Source organism: Bufo bufo, chromosome 1 (assembly GCF_905171765.1).
Source record: "Bufo bufo chromosome 1, aBufBuf1.1, whole genome shotgun sequence".
Taxonomy (NCBI): Eukaryota; Metazoa; Chordata; class Amphibia; order Anura; family Bufonidae; genus Bufo; species Bufo bufo.
The window spans coordinates 163,985,566-164,001,707 of record NC_053389.1 but is presented as its reverse complement, the minus strand read 5'-3'; the positions used below and the strand labels follow the sequence as shown (position 1 = coordinate 164,001,707).

The window sequence follows — 16,142 nt, the reverse complement described above, 5'->3', positions numbered from 1 at the left end:
CCTATGTACTGGAATATAACTACTATAATACTGCCCCTATGTACAAGTATATAACTACTATAATACTGCTCCTATGTACAAGTATATGACTACTATAATACTGCTCCTATTTACAAGAATATAACTACTATAATACTGCTCCTATGTACAAGTATATGACTACTATAATACTGCTCCTATGTACAAGTATATGACTACTATAATACTGCTCCTATGTAGAAGAATATAACTAATAAAATACTGGCTCCATGTACAAGAATATAACTACTATAATATTGCTCCAATTTACAATTATATTGCTACTTTAATACTGCCCCCTATCCACAAGAAAGCATCTATATAACTGCCTCATGTGTGCAAAAATATAACTACTATTATACCGACTCCTGTTTACAAGAATATAATTACTATAATACTGCCTCCTATGTACAAGAATATAAGTACTATAATAATGCATCCTGTTCACAAGAATATAACTACTATAATACTGTTCCTATGCACAAGAATATAACTACTATAATACTGCAACTTGAAAATAAACGGAGGATCCACCTTCCAAAAAGTGATCTTCTTTATTCCAAAAAACAACTATGAAATTAAAAATCCAACATAGCAACCAGGTCTACGTGTTTCGGATCTCCTAATACTGATCCTTACACTACTATAATACTACCTATTATGTATAAGAATATAACTACTATAATACTGCATCCTATTCACAAGAATATAACTACTGTAATACTGCTTACTATGTACAAGCATATAGCTACTATAATACTGTCCCTATGTACAAAAATATAACTACTATAATACTGCCTCCTATGTACAAGAATATAACTACTATAATACTGCCTCCTATGTACAAGAATATAACTACTATAATACTGCCCCTATGTATAAATATATAACAACTATAATACTGCTTCTATGTACAACAATATAACTACTATATTACTGTCATATGTACAAGAATATAATCATTATAATACTGCCCTCTATGTACAACAATATAACTACTATAGTGTAACTTCAGCAGGAAATATATTTACGGTAAATTGGAATGATACTGAGAAGATAAGCATGACTCCTGAGGAAGGATGACATGCAAATTCTTGAAGCATTCCATATTGTTCATGATAACCTTCCTAGGATTGTCCTTTCAGGCTCTACCTACAGTATCCATACTCCACCTTTCTTTTCTTTTTTTTCTTTTTTATTCCTTGATGCTTATTCTTACTAAGTTCATTTAGGCAGGTAATATAGAACCTTGTGCTCTGTGCTGTTCTGTCCTAAAGTCAGTGCGGGTGATTGGGCTTCTGTATATTGTTTCTTACCATCAAGCATCACATTTGTTACATATGGTTGACTGCCAACATGGGACACACAAGTAACGGGTTTCCATCGAACAAACCTTTTACCCTACTCCATAGTCGGCTACTCAGTAGCTAAGAAAACACATACCACTAGTGGCTCATACTCATCCCACTATAGGTACTGTACTCAACATTGCTTCAGTGGTGTTTCCAAAACAGATATCTCCCCTTTTCTATCTTCCATGTTTCCCATCCTAGGGAACCTTTCTTTCAAGCTGGGTGTTACAGCCTCGGTGTTGTACACCATGACACTTTTGCCGTGCATGCTGGTTGCCAGCGGCAACGCGTTGTTGTCTCAGCATGTATGTGCTTTTCTCCCCTTCTCCTGGTTCCTCCCCTGTTTGGTGTTTTTGGGGTTAACTATCTGGCTGGGTGTGGCCACTGGTTTTATACCTGCCTGTGGCTGGCAGGCTGGGGTAGTTGTCCTCCATCCTTGGTGTGTGCTGGAGTTGCTCCAGTTCTGGATGTGTCATCGGTCCAGTTTGAGGGCCACTAGTTGGACATCAATGTCACCTCGATGTCTTCCCTTTGTTCCCTCTGTGCTGTACCCTTCCTTACATGTTTGGTGTGGGTTTATGTTTTGGGTGTGTTGTAATGTCTAGTTTGGTGTTCCATGTCTGGTATGTTTGGTGTTGTTATCCAGCATGGTTGCTAGACATTTCCTCTATCTGTTCTGTCCTCCGGAAAGGGGGTCCCTGGGCTCCCCGGAGGTGGAACTACCAGTCAGTTAGCAGCTCTTCCTGGGGCCGCCATGCATCCCATCCGCATGGGGGTCCAGGCAGTTTCTGGTTTGCTTGACTCCGTGTTTGTTGTCTTTGTGCTGTGTCCTGGTAGGTGATCGGGTTTTACTATGGAGGCACAGGTTCCAGTCGTTGTTGCCTCGGCAGGTGAATTCTTGTTGTTGTGGGCTCTTACCTGCCTATCCAGTTGCTGTTTTCTGCTTTTCCTTTCCTTGCACTTAGGCCTGCTGGAGACTCAGTTTTATCCGTGTTGTGGATGAACTGGTCGTCTCCTTTTCCTGACCTTTATCCCAGGGATATACAGGGCCAGTTAGGGTCCGAGGTTCCGATGCATGAGCCCTCCTACCATCTGGGTTCGCTCATGCGGTTAGGAGGTCTTGGCTAGGATCAGGGTTACAGTAGGAGATGATCAGCTCCCTTTTCCCGGCATCCAGGCCTAGTTGCTACCCCATCTTTCCCACATTGTACGGTGGGGGGTTTCGCCCACTCCCCACCGTGACATTGGACATGGAATAGCAGGTTCTATCAATGGATAATGGTAGACAAGTTTAGGGTCCATCATTTTCTTTCGGGAATTAATGGCTATCGTCCAGCATGTTGGCACTAGTCATAAATACACATACCCTCAAAGACTCGAAGATTATTTGACTCTGTCATTTTTTGTTTTTGTCATCACAACCTTTGGAATACGCACATGATAGAACACTTGAGCATTTTTGTGACGTGACTTGTTTTACAGAATTCTGAATTGACCTTCTGCCATCCTTATATTTGTTGCACGATGATAAATCATCCATAGCTGACCTCATACAGGAGGCAGGTTCTTTCCTAATAGTACAGAGTGCCCTCTAAACTTCATGCCTTATTGCTTGGTATCTGTCCCCTGTGCTGTAAGTACAATGGTGACCAGCAAATTATTTTCCACACATTGGGAAACTATCTGGTGCCAACCAGTATTTGGCAGAGGCTTGGCATATCAAGTTCACTGGTTATCCTATTCCTAAATCTCCTGCTCTGTTCTTGCTTAACTAATGTAATATTCCTCTACCTACTTACAAATGGTCTGTGGTTCACCAGCTAGTTAACATGGCAAGAGCGAGTTTCCCATTTTTATGGAGATAGATGACCCCACTTTTTATCACCCTATAGTTTAACAAGATTCAGGAGATCCTGAGGATGGAGGATCTCATGGCTTCACCCAGAGGTACTCATGCTAACTTTCTTAAGTCTTGGCACTACTGTATAATCTTCCAGAATTCCTCTAAATTCCTCTAACCTTCCCTGATGTGCCCACATATATTTGTTCTGTTTTAAATCGTATCATCCTTTAAGCGTGCTGATGCTTGTTAGCTCTTTGGTTTTGATTTGTTATTCTTTTGAATCTGATCATTATTTCATTTGGTCTTGCGGACAGTTGGTCATTTGAGCTGACTTTTTTCTATGTTTTTGTTTTTTTTCCTAAGAAATTCTACCACAGCAGAAAAATACATAAAACTAAAACATTAAGATGTCAAATACATATGATAAACAGAGAAACAGAAAACAAAAAGGAAAATAATCCTAGTGTCCCCCCCCCATATTCCCACCCATGCCCTCCCCCGCCCCCACCGCGGTTGTCGCAAGGGTAGTGGGCGATTTCCACCAGCTTTCTGTAGTAATCCGTACACTTCGTACGATTCGTACAGTTCATACCATTCCTACCATTCGTACGAGGGCAATACGTACCAAGGCAGTCCTTATCAATCCCACCCCAACCAAGTCCCCTCCCATAGATTCCGTTGTTTTCCCACTTTGTATTTGATGCGTTTAAATTCCTTTATTCTGCGCATGTATCTTTCCCATTCTTCCAGGACTACTGTGGCCTTATCTAGCGCCCAGTTCCTGAGAATTAAGACCTGGGCCAATAATAGCCCCTTCAGCCACCGAAGATGTTCACCTTTTGAAATCTTGTTTTTACTATCCTGGGTAAGTATGCCTAATATGGCAAATTTGATCATGGGTACAAATTTGATAGTACCTCTTGATCTTATTGCTTTTTTTTCTATGTTTGATTTTGCAAATGAAAATAAAGAATCTGAAAAGAAAATAACTACTAGTAATTCCCTACATGTACAATAAAATTACTACTATAATCCTCCTGCTCCATGTTACAGGAATATAACTACTGTACCATAATACTGTCCCTATGTGCAAGAATATAACTACTATAATACTGCTCCTATGTACAAGAATATAACTACTATAATGCTGTCCCTTATGTGCAAGAATATAACCACTATAATACTGACCCTATGTACAAGAATATAACTACTATAATGCTGTCCCTTATGTACAAGAATATAACTACTATCATACTGCCCCTATGTACAATAATATACCTATTATAATACTGCTGCCTATGTTAAAGTATATAACTACTATAATACTGTCCCTATGTACAGGAGTACAACAACTATAATACTTTCTCCTATGTACAAGAATATAATTACTATTATACTGCTCTTACGTACAAGAAAATAACAACTATTATAATACTGCCTTCTAGGTACAAGAATATAACCATTATAATACTGCCCCCCTATGCACAATAAATTAACTACTTCCTTGCACCCTTCCTTGTCTTCCCTCTTCCTCAATACTCTTCTTTTTCTTTCCTCTACCTCCCTATCCTTCATCCTCCTCCTTCTTCATTTTTCTCTTCTTTTTCTGTCTTATTCTCTCCTCCTCCCTCTTCCTTCTCCTCTCATCCTATACCTTCCTTCCTCATCTCCTTCCTCCACAACCTTTTCTTCTTCCTTTCCTCGTTTTCCTTTCTTTTCTCCTCCTTCTTCTTCCTCCAGCTCCTCTTCCTCCTCACGTCTTGCACTTCTCACCTGTCTTCTTCGGTTATGTATTAGCTGTATGAGATGCAAGATTGGTGAATTTCTTACTATGTGATAGGGTTTTGGACACAAGAAAACTATTGAGAGTCTTTTTTAATTAAAGCAATCTCCTGAAATTTTAGACTCTCCCTCTTCTCCCGTTGTGCAGGCCGCTGGTGAATGTGTCCCGTTGTTTCATGCTGGGGGACTGCCAGCGCTTGTTGTGCACTTTTCACTTAATTAAAGAATGTAATAAATTACTAGTTTTACATTGGACCCTTATAAAATTGCCACATTAGAGATTTCACATTATAAGTATTAGCATCCCCATGAGTCAACAGCACACAGAGGCTGCAGTTCCCAGACATGAAGGGGTTAAGTCATGTTTCCTATTAAATAGCCCATTGCTACTTTATTTCTAGACTTTATTGAACAGTTTATACTTTGTGACTTGTGTATGAAAGTTGTAATATCTGAGCATCACCCTATGGGGGTCCATGATGTTACAGAGTCGGGGCCACCCACTGAGAATGCAGAGTGACCACTGTCTCCTGCACATAGCACAAAAATTGTCAGGTGATTATAAAAAGAGGATAGATGGAAAATTGAAAACGTACATGCTGCAGTGATATTATATCACAAAAGTTTAGGTAGAAGCATACAATGATGATTTCCTCATCTCAAACAATTTATTGATACAAAAGCAAACAACAGTGGTGGGTATATCCCGACAAAAGATGTCAATGTCTCAAAAACATGTCATGTGGCCTTGACCATCAATTACAGCTTGACGTCTTATGCTGTTCACAAGTCGACTTATTGTCTGCTGAGGCATGGCATCCCACTCTTCTTTAAGGGCGGCCCTCAGGTCATTGAGGTTCTGGTGTACAGTTACGAGCCTCTACATGGCAACTAGGCTGATCCCATAGGTTTTCGATGGGATACAGGTCTGGAGAAAGCGCAGGCCATTCCATTTGAGGTACCCCAGTCTCCAGCAGTCGTTCCCTAATGATGCAACCTTGATGAGCTGGTGCATTGTTGTTCATGAAGATGAAATTAGGTCTGTGTTGTTCATGCAGAGACACAGTGACTGGATTAATGATGTTATTCATAGTATGGGCTTATCACTGTAGCATTCACAAAGTGTAGGGCAGTTCTGTATTGACTAGACACACCTGCCCACACTGTAACACCACCACCACCACCACCACCACCAAAGGCTCGTGTGGTGACTGATGCATAGCGCCCAACTTGACGTTTTCAACATCGTTTGGTGGCCATCATTTCTGCTCAGCATGAATCAACTTTCATCAGTGAACAGCACTGAGGGCCACTGGTCCTTCACCCAGCATAGATGCTCCCTGGCCCATGCAAGACGATGACGGCTGTGGTCAGGTACCTTGCAGGTCCTCTAGCATAGAGATCACGCTAATGTAAAGAGTTTCAAATGGTGTGACGTGACCCTTGGGTGCCTCTCACCTCCTATAAATGTGCCTGGAGTTGTGTTGCATTCATCATCCGGTTCCGCAGGGCATTGTTCACAATGAAACGGCCATCAGTGTGGGATGTGGCCAAAGGACTTCCACTTTTATGCCTTTCTGTGACTCTTCCCGCCTCTGTATCTCTGTTGTAACCTGCTGATGACACTTTGTGACACTCTAAGCTTAGAGGCCACACATCTGAGAACATCCTGCTTGAAGCCTCACAATGGCGAGGTACTGTTGATCAATTGTTAGGTGTCGTCTTGGTCTCATGATGTCAAAATCTGAACAGCAAGATGAGGAGGACTATTTATATACCAATTCTAATTGAACCAGGAAATTTACCAGGCGATTCATGGATCAAACACCTGTTGTGAATTTTGCCGTTAAGCTCCTTGTTAGAGAACAGCAAGTTGTGCAAAAAATACTAAAACACTGAACAGTTGGACATGTGCATTCAAAAGTTTAGAGAAGGTCACATTAAATGGGTTGTCGCACTTCAGTGAATTTATCATGTAGTGAAAGTTAATACAAGCCACTTACTAATGTATTGTGATTGTCCATATTGCTTCCTTCTCTGGCTGGAGTCATTTTTCTATCACATTATACACTGCTCATTTCCATGGTTATGACTACCCTGCAATCCAGCGGTGGTGGTCGTGCTTGCACAATATAGGAAAAAGCACCAGCCTATGTGAGCTATCATTGTCCCGGCCACCAGAGTGAGCAATGACGGACACTGCTGCTTGATTACAGGGTGGTTGTAACCATAGAAACAAGCAGTGTATAATGTGATGGAGAAATGAATCCAGCCAGCAAATGAGACAATATGGACAATCACAATACATTAGGAAGTGCCTCGTATTAACTTTCTCTACATGATAAATGCCATTTGCTGAAGTGAGACAAACCTTTTAAGTTCACCTGTAAAGGTTAGAGCGCATTTTAGGTTCATTCGGAAATTTCATCCACAAGCCAAATATCCCTAACTTTTTGTGAGTAGTGTAGATAGATCCATATGAAATAGATGGAAAGATAGACAGGAGATAGATAGATAAATAGATAGATATGATAAGATAGATAGATATGAGAGATAGATAGATAGATAGATAGATAGATAGATAGATAGATAGATAGATAGATAGATAGATATCAGAGATAGATAGATAGATAGATAGATAGATAGATAGATAGATAGATAGATAGATATAGATAGATAAGATAGATAGATAGATAGATAGATAGATAGATAGATATCAGAGATAGATAGATAGATAGATAGATAGATAGATAGATAGATAGATAGATAGAATGTACATGTGATGGTAATGGCAGCTCTCTTATAAGAGAGAGATAAATCATATTTCGCCGGCATCCTCGGAGCCTCTGTCTGATGTCTGCACTGGTGGTGACACCTCTTCTCTAATGAGAAGCACAGAAAAAGGCGAACAATGGCGATGGCTTGACTGTGCAGGTCTCGCCTTTGTTTCCCTCCTGGTTGTTCTTTTTGTGCTGAGAAGTAAAACCTGATTTATTCCAATGATTTCTTCTTGTCTGGAAAAATGTCAAATAAACTGGAAGGAATCCTGACGGAAATCAGAAACACATTGAAACAGCAAATTTTAATGAAAAAGCTGGGAATTCTACCTGAGAATAATCCATGTCTATGGGAAACTGATCACAGTAATTATCATGAGAGGGAGGAACACTGCCCCCCCCCCCCCCCCCCCCCCCACAAGACTAGGATATTGCTCCCCTAATATACTCTGTGCCACTGGGAGATCCTGCTCTTTCCACTATGTACCTCTTGGTCTGCAGCCTCCCACAAGATCAGCATAGTCCACCCCTGAAATACTCTTTGCTTCTGGGGACCCTCCTTTTTTCAATATTTAACTCAAAACATGTCAAATCTTCTCCTCAAGACCAGTACCTTTCTCTCCTGAAATACTCTGTGCTTCTTAGGATCCTTCCACTACATAACTCTACATCTGTGATATCCCATAAAAGCAGCACACCGCTCTTCTGAAACAATCTGGGACACTGGAGGACTGGAGGATACCTTCACCATGTAATTCTCACTTTGTGACTTCCCACAAAGTAAGCACACTCCGTTGCTGAAATACTCTGTACTGCTAGATAGTTATGATTTTACAAAATGGCTGCATAAGTGAGTATCAATTATGTAAGTAAAAACTCTCCCACGAGGGCGTGGATCTAAAAAAGTGGTCTTTGAACTTGGATCGGGGGCTGGGAGTCACCTCTATATCTCTGTAGCCAGGATAAGACAACACTCACCAGGTGATTTCTGAGCCTGTCGCACTCTATCCTCTGCAGGATTGGTACAGGGAACTTTTTAATTAGCTTGCTTTTTAATTATAATCAAAGTAACTTCCAGCAAATTCATTGGAGCCTGAAGATTCCCCCCGAGAACAACTCCAGACTGGAGATAATTGGAAAAGACGATGTTTCCGCAGAGACAATGCTGCAGATGATTTGTGTGTTACAACGTGTCCTGAAATCAGCACTGAAAAGTGAAATCACAATTAAAAAGTATTTGTCAAGTAGACACAAGAACATACGGCCAGGACCGCACCCCAGCACCCACCTTACTCAGGACGGGCTCTCAGCTCTTGTAGGTCATAACTTGTCATGATCGTTCACCTCATGGAGGGCAATCATCATTTCATATCATCTCCATAAACATTGCACAGATACAGATAGATTACACTTACAGATGAGAGAATTGATTCTAAAGGACTAGAATCCGTCTCCAATTTCCCAAAACTTTAAAGTTCCAGCGAAGCTAAATCTTTTGGGATTTGATTCAAATTGCTTAAAATGGTGTCTCTCGGAATGAATGGTTGTCTCACACTCATGTTGTAATATAAAAGATCTTGGAAATTCATGCTCTGATCTGGGGAGGGGGGGGGGGGTTAGTTGGTGGGGGAGGGGGGGTGGGTGCTGTTGGGGTTATAACAGTCAAATGACTTTGTAAATGATTTGTCTATATCTTGGTATATTCATTATGTACAATGATTGTAGAAGATGTAACAAATATATGGACAGATGATAATGTTTTTATAATTGTGTATATTTGTGATTCGGAGGGGAGAAAACTCCAAGAAAATTGTGATACAAAATGTATTGTGATATACCAATTTTATTTGAACAATAAAAAACGATTTGATTGAAAAAAAAATGGTGTCTCTCAGTTTACAGATTAGAAGGCAGGACAAGAGGACAGGGAAGAGGAAGACCAAGGAACACATGACCACGGGCAGTGCCCGGACTGGCGGGCTTGCCCATAATGCCTTGCAGTCAGCCTCAGCCAATCAAGAGGGACTATACTGACACTATATAAGATCCCAACTAGGGAAGTCATGTGTATTCTGAGCTTGAGAGAGAGAGGAGGAGAAGAGAGGAGGAGAAAGAGAGGAGGAGAAAGAGAGGAGGAGAAAGAGAGGAGGAGAAAGATAGGAGGAGAAAGAGAGGAGGGAGAAAGAGACGAGAGAGAGAGAGGAAAGAGAGAGGAGAGAGAGAGGTGAAGAGAGAGAGAGGGGAGAGAGAGGGGAGAGAGAGGGGAGAGAGAGGGGGGAGAGAGAGGGGAGAGAGAGAGGAGAGAGAGAGGAGATGGAGAGAGAGAGAGGGGATAAGAGAGAGGAGAGAGAGGGGATAAGAGAGAGGAGAGAGAGAGGAGAAAGAGCGGAGAGAGAGAGGAGAAAGAGCGGAGAGAGAGAGGAGAAGGAGAGAGGAGGAGAGATGAGTAGAGAGGAGGAGAGAGGAGAGAGATGAGTAGAGAGGAGGAGAGAGGAGAGAGAGAGGTGAAGAGAGAGAGGGGAGAGAGAGGGGAGAGAGAGGGGGGAGAGAGGGAGGAGAGAGAGGAGAGAGGAGAGAGGGGAGAGAGGAGAGAGAGAGGGGATAAGAGAGAGGAGAGAGAGAGGAGAGAGAGAGGGGGAGAGAGAGGAGAGAGAGAGGAGAAAGAGAGGAGAGAGAGAGGAGAGAGGAGGAGGAGAGGAGGAGGAGGAGAGAGGAGGAGAGAGGAGGAGAGATGAGGAGAGAGGAGGAGAGAGAAAGAAAGAAAGAAAAGAATAAAGAGATCTTATCTTTAGACACACAAAACAGCTAAGGGTACTTTCTTTCTCACTAGCGTTGTTCGGATCCGGCAAACCGTATGCAAACGGAAATATGTTTTTTCCGGATCTCATCCGTAATAACGGATCCAGTATAAAAAATAATTCAAAGATCAAAAGCAAAAATAGCTCCTCCTATGTCCTGGCGCATGCGCAGACTGGAAAACTGGATCTGGCAATGCGGCAACACTCGGCATTAATACATCTCTATGGAAATTAATGCTGGATCTGGCAAGTGCGGTAGTGTTCCGGGATTTTGGCTGGAAAGACATTCTGATGCATACTGAATGGATTGCTTTCCATTCAGAATGCATTAGAACAAAACTGATGAGTTTTTTCCGGTATTGAGACCCTTTACCGGATTTCAATACCGCTATTGTGAAAGCACCCTTAGGGCCAAAAAGGGACAGTTTTATGGAAGATGTAGCAGCTAGTTAGTTAGGTTTAATTAATTGATAGACAAGAGAAGGGGGGGGGGGGGGTTCGCTAGGGACAGGACAGGGTCAGCCTCAGTGTAGTGAAATGTACTACTGTGTGATTGGGCTGTAGCCATTTAGTGACTCTCTGCTTGCACTGTACATCAATATTTAAAGCTACAATACTCCATTTTTTTCAGGCCAACTTACATTAAAAAAAATCTGTCACAGACAGAAGTCTACAATATTAATCCTAGTGTTGATAGTGCACCTTGGCTGTGCCAGTTCTCAGCACATACCCTTAACCCTGACTGCATGGACTTCTGGGTCAGTAGACCGAACCAGTGGCAGATACTGTACTGCTGCAGCAACTGGTGCCCCTGCTGCCCCTACTACTATTATACAACCTATCTTGTCCATCAGGTTCCATATTGTACTGCTGCTGCGGGTCCCTGAAAAGGGAGAATTTTTCAAGGCTTCTGTAAAAACAAAAGCCATTGCTTCTTATTTTTTCAAAACTCTGGCACTCTGTCACTGGCACATGTATTTGTGACAATGGAATTGGTGGAGATAGAATATATATTACATATGTATTTCCTTTCAGATTACACCAAACCTGTTGATACTTTTTTTTAAAAAAGCCATTAATTCTTCCAATACCATTGTGTGTGTACAGGGGTGGAATGGCCATAGAACTTACAGGGAAATTTCCCGGTGGGCCTGTGTACAGGGGGGCCACCCAAGCCCTCCTCACTGCCGCTGGTCGGGTACATAATAAGCTCTTAAGGATAATTAAAGCTGTGAGAATCAGGTACTCATGTACATGGCCATCTATCGCATATGCATCTATTGATGGCCAACACATAGGGGCAGCTTTGGGGGCAATATATTGTACCACACTGTGATATATGGTTCTGATGGGACGGTATTTTGCACAGGGCCACTTTAAGTTCCCAGTCCACCCCTGTGTGTATAAATACCAGCAAACATCTTACCCCAGTAGAGAAGAATTTTTTAACCATTTTTTTAATTTTGCAAAGTATAACAAATCCGACAATGCAGTGTGTCATAAAACAGGCTGTTTGTTAGCACCAGTTACCATCCATTTACCCATACCTATATATGGCATTACTAATGCTGTCTTGGCTTTAACCTATTCCTGACCAGAGCCGTACTCAGTGCCTGCTTGAACACACAGCGGGCGCCATAGCCGCCAGGTTCCTGCTGTCTCATACAGATCGGTAATGCTGATCGTGGACTTTTAACCCTTCAGATGCCATGATGAGCCCTCACACAGCTCCGTACACATAACTACAAAAAAGTTTTTGTTTTTTTTTCAAAGTTTTTTGTTTTTTTCAGTATTAAAATGCAAGAAAAATTATACATATGTGGTATCGCCGTAATCATACTGACTTGGAGAATAAAAGTAACAGGTCAATTTCAGGGAACACTGTAAAAACAAAACACATAAAACTGTTGCGGAATTGCATTTTTTCCAATTTCACTCAATTTTGAATTTTTTTCCAGCTCCCCACTATATTGAATGCATTATTAAATGGCGTAATTAGAAAGTGCAACTTTCCGTGCAAAAAAGCACCCTCATGCGGCTATGTAAAGGGAAAATTTAAAAAGTTATCGCCCCAGAAAGGCAGGGAGTGAAAAAAACGAAAACGCAAAAATGTAAAACCCTCCGAGGCTGAAAGGGTTAAAGAGCTTGAGAGGGTATGGATACAGTCCTAAGAAACCCCAGAGTGTCATACATGAATTTTCAGTGCAATATGAGCGCTTTCAATCGAAATTATTCATATCCAAATCAAATCTGCTGACCGATTTATTAGTATTGGACCCAAAACAAATTTGAAGAAATTCCCTCATCTCTAATTATATTATTTACTTTATTTTCTCCTGATCCTGATATACTTTCTGTATTATAAATATACTCACCCTGAGTTACATCCTGTATTATACTCCAGAGCTGCATTCACTATTCTGCTGGTGAATAAAAAACAAAGGATGGCGGCAGCATATCCATACGAGGGTCCTTTATTCACCAGATGGTCTGGTGAATAAAGGACCCTCGTATGGATATGCTGCCGTCATCCTTTGTTTTTTACTGACCTGTTGACCGCTGAGGATCTATGGTTGTGGACGAACTGATGCATTCCTGAGGGAGTCTGTGTGGTACTTGTGCTGCTCTACATTGCTGTTATTCTGCTGGTAAAGTCACTGTATACATACATTACTGTACTGATCCTGAGTTACATCCTGTATTATACTCCAGAGCTGTACTCACTATTCTGCTGGTGGAGTCACTACGTATATACATTACATTACTTATCCTGTACTGATCCTGAGTTACATCGTGTATTATACTCTAGAGCTGCATTCACTATTCTGCTGGTGGAGTCACTGTGTACATACATTACCTATCCTGTACTGATCATGAGTTACATCCTATATTATACTGCAGAGCGTCACTCACTATTCTGCTGGTGGAGTCACTGTGTACATACATTACATTACATTACTTATCTTGTACTTATCCTGAGTTACATCCTGTATTATACTCCAGAGCTGCACTCACTATTTTACTGTTGGAGTCACTTTGTACATATATTACTTATCCTGTACTGATCCTGAGTTATATCCTCTATTATAATCCAGAGCGTCACTCAGCATTCTGCTGGGGGAGTCACTGTGTCCATTCATAACATTACTTATCCTGTACTGATCCTGAGTTTCATCCTGTATTATACTCCAGAGCTGCATTCATTGCTCTTTTGCATTCTTTTGTGGTTTTTACCATGATTCGTAGCATTAACTGCAACAAAACTGCTCTGCCCAGTGCTCCCTGGCCCCAAGTCTTTATGCAATTTAAAGTTTTACTTCAATTTTTCCACAAATTGCTTTGTGTAATGTTATGCAGAACCTAGACAAGGACCTGCACATGCTCACATAACCATGTCTCTGACGGTCCAAAGGCCAATGGGATAGCAGCAAGTAGGCAGAGTAGGGACTGCTAGTATTGGAACCTCATTAGTTAAGTGGTCGGTATTGATGGGTCTGGGATCTGAATTTATTTTGAGTATCTGCCCTGAGTGTGTATTTACAGGATCTGAATTTATTTAGGGGGTATGTTCCCGGTCTGTATTTAGTTGGTCTGGTTTGGAGATCTGTATTTATTTAGGGGGGTCTAGGTTTGTTTTACAAGGTCTGGTTTGGGGGTTAATTTTAGCAAGTATGAAGTGCAGTTTTTTACTGCAGCAAGGGGATGAGATTTGTTAATATGTTACTATAAATGCTGCAAATATTCTTCCCAGAAAATCTGCAGCCTATGTGGACATACACTATTATTTACTGTGGTCTGTATTTTGTTAGGGGAGTTTGTATTGATTTAGGGGGTCTGTATAGAGGCTGGAGATGACTGAAATAGCAAGATACCAAAGATGTCACGGCAGTAAACTTTACAGTCATCACAAGAAGTCCACATGGTGGTCTGGGCTAAATGGAAAAGAAAAAGAAAGAGAAAATGTCACTTGTGAGTCACCTGACACCTGTTTCAGTAAATACTTGTATTTCGCAAGTCCCTGTGTAGTGCAGACCTAATTGGCAACTAGGTGTTACCGTTCCCCTTGTCAAGAGAATGTGTCCAAACATAGTGTGATACTGTCAGTGGTGATTGGAAATACTATCAGTGTGCACGGAGACATCAGGGCAGGACTGTGATAGGGAAGGTGGGTGGTCAGGTTTTGGGCACAGCCCATGGCCTATGATCGACTTAATCCACCACTGGTCCTGAGTTCAGATCCCATCAGGATACACACTGATACAGAGTTTGTGTGTTCCCTTGTTCTCTTCCACACTGCTGTGAGGAACCTGCAATAGATCTTTTTTCTTCCTGTAGGGAGAAGATGGTTTTCTAGTCATCAGGTGTCTTTCTTGCACAAGGTCGGTGGTAGGGTGTTCCACCATCTTTACCTCATACAATGTGTTCTGTGCAAGTGACAGCTCAAAAAGGCAGCAGACAATATGCCTCAGAAGGTTGAAGTGACATTTCAGTGTAATATTCCCCCTGGAGGGCGGCTGTAACTCTACCCTGTCTCCTTCTCACTCTGGGCAGGAGAATGTTTTGATGTGCAGATACAAAGACAGCGGCTGTTTCCTGCCGTTCCCAGGCACACGATGCCAAGATACTTCAATGCCGCCTTTATGTCCTGCATCTCACAGGTGTCCGCACTGGATGTAATCTCGAGGATCAGCTCAGGCCCAGGGAAGTGGCTCATCCACATGTAGTTTGGGCAGAAAGTATTTCCACCTTAGCAGGGGATATTGTATCTAGTTTGTGTCATTTTAAATGATGCTGTAAATGTGCTGGGTAATGTTGTCACTATAGCAGGTCTTTAGGAGTTGGCAGTACCCTGTGGCTCTGGGATGGGAGGTTAGAGATGGGTAGAGCCCTCCAGTGTGTAGCGGGGTGTTGTGCAATATAGTGATAACAGGAATGGTGTAACTGTTCAAGTTACCAGCAAGGGGGCGCTGATGTGTAGTAATGTTCTGTCACTCAACTGGGTTACGGTATGTTAGGGCTCTACTCTACCCCGGGCTGAGGTTGTGACTGCTATCTAGCCCTGATTCAAGGTTGGTAGACCTACTACTGGACCAAACTAGAACAGGGAGTAGCTGCAGGTGGAGGCCCTTGTGAGGGACGTGATTGTGGCCGCGAAATAGAATAGCCTGCCAAGAACCTGCTAGGTGATGTCTATCATGCTGTGATGTCTACTTGAATCAGTGCTGTTCACGCTACATAAGAAGAACTGTTCCTGCCATTTTGTTAGAGTGCCCAAAGTCCACCTGGACAGTGAACATTATTTTGCTGCAAGATCTCCTCTGGCATCACGTATCGTTCATCCATCTGGTACTTCTACCTGATGAGTGACTGTGTTAACCTGCACCAGTGGAGCATCACACATTTACTGTATTTCCTACTGCTTTGTAATTATATTAACTCTATTGTTATAGTAGTCATATATTTGTACATGGGGGACAGTATTATAGTAGTCATATTCCTGTATATTGGAGGCAGTAATATTATTATATATTCTTATACATATATAGGCAGTATTATAATACTAATATTCTCA

The 16,142-nt window shown here is 41.7% G+C and overlaps 1 non-coding gene across 1 annotated transcript; it reads left to right on the top strand.

The window, feature by feature from the left end:
• Positions 1–1,026: 1,026 nt before the first annotated feature.
• On the top strand, positions 1,027–1,132 carry LOC120987428. Its single transcript, XR_005776031.1, has one exon. It is a non-coding gene; the product is annotated as a U6 spliceosomal RNA (small nuclear RNA).
• The last annotated feature ends 15,010 nt before the right edge of the window (positions 1,133–16,142 follow it).